At 51.7% G+C, this 1,267-nt stretch overlaps 1 protein-coding gene across 1 annotated transcript in view; it reads left to right on the forward strand.

The window, feature by feature from the left end:
• EPHA2 (EPH receptor A2) overlaps positions 1-1,267 on the forward strand; it is a 42,958-nt gene that overhangs the window by 34,541 nt on the left and 7,150 nt on the right. The window lies entirely within an intron of this gene.

A 1,267-nucleotide genomic window follows, 5' to 3' on the forward strand; every position in this document is an offset into this window, starting at 1 on the left:
CTCCGCTTGTCACCTGCCCTCCTGTCTTGTCCACTTTACTCGGAGTCTATGGTATGGCCCTGACGTTCTGCTCTTCTCTCGTATTGCAGGCGAAGAAGAGAGCGTATGCGGCAATCTTTAGAGGACGTGCACTTCTCTAAATCTGGTAAGATCAGAACACACACACACCTCCCTTAATAGGGATACATGTAGCGAAGCTATGACTGCAATGCTAGAATATCATATCTCGGGCTCCTGGTGCTGTAGGGAGTAGGGGCCCCTGTTATAAAGTTGAGTGTGCCAGCCCTTAAAACGCTTTTGGTAAAATACATTTTTATACAGCATCAGATCTTGCAGTAATCCATCCAGCCCCATTTATCAACTTAAAGGAGAACTATGGGGTCAGGGCTTTTCCCCATAGTTCTCCTCAGGGTAACGGGAGGACACAAACTAGCATCCACCCGTCACCCCAATCTCAGTATATAGGGAGCTACAGCTCGCGGTATACTGAGACGCCGGAGCGGATCCCGACTTAGACGACGGGCTCCGCCCAGCTGCGTGAGTGACAGCTGGCTCCTATCTAGAGGCAGAGCCAGCTGTACCCGCCCCCTCCCCCGTCCGTTCCGCCAGTCAGCGCTGCTGGATCGGAGAGGGGAATCCAGCCCCTCCCCCTGTCACGGCAGAGAGCAGTGACGGGATCGAGAGGTGAGCGAACGCCGGTATGTGTTCGCTCACCTCCCGATCTACTGAGCCGACCTGTGACAGTCTCATTGTCACAGGTCGGCTGGAACTATGAGGTGAGTGAAAAGCACCCCCCCCCTCATAGTTCTCCTTTAAGTCAGTACCGAGATGTTTCATTTCATCCCAACAAGAGCGGAGATCCTTTCTCCAAGAAATCACGACTGTTCGGTACCCTCCCAAGGCCTCCGATTGTATGACGTCTCCATATTGGCAGCATAGTGGCTAGTGTGTCTTGCAGCACTGGGGGTCCCCAGTTCAAATCCCGGCCAGGTCACTATCTGCAAGGAGTTCGCATGCTCTCCCTGTGCTGTGTAGGTTTCTTCCGGGTACTCCGGGTTTCCTCCCACACTCCAAAGACATGCTGGAAGGTTAATTGGCTCCTCTCTAAGTTGGCCCTCTATGTATGCATGTGAGATGGGGACCTTAGATTGTAAGCTCCTGGAGGGCAGGGACTGATGCGAATGTGCAGCTATGTAAAGTGCTGCGTAAACTGTTGGCGCTATAAAAATACCTGTAATAATAATATATGATATTTTAGTGTATGTAT

Source organism: Nanorana parkeri, unplaced genomic scaffold (genome assembly GCF_000935625.1).
Source record: "Nanorana parkeri isolate BGI_ZX_2015 unplaced genomic scaffold, ASM93562v1 scaffold2951, whole genome shotgun sequence".
NCBI lineage: Eukaryota > Metazoa > Chordata > Amphibia > Anura > Dicroglossidae > Nanorana > Nanorana parkeri.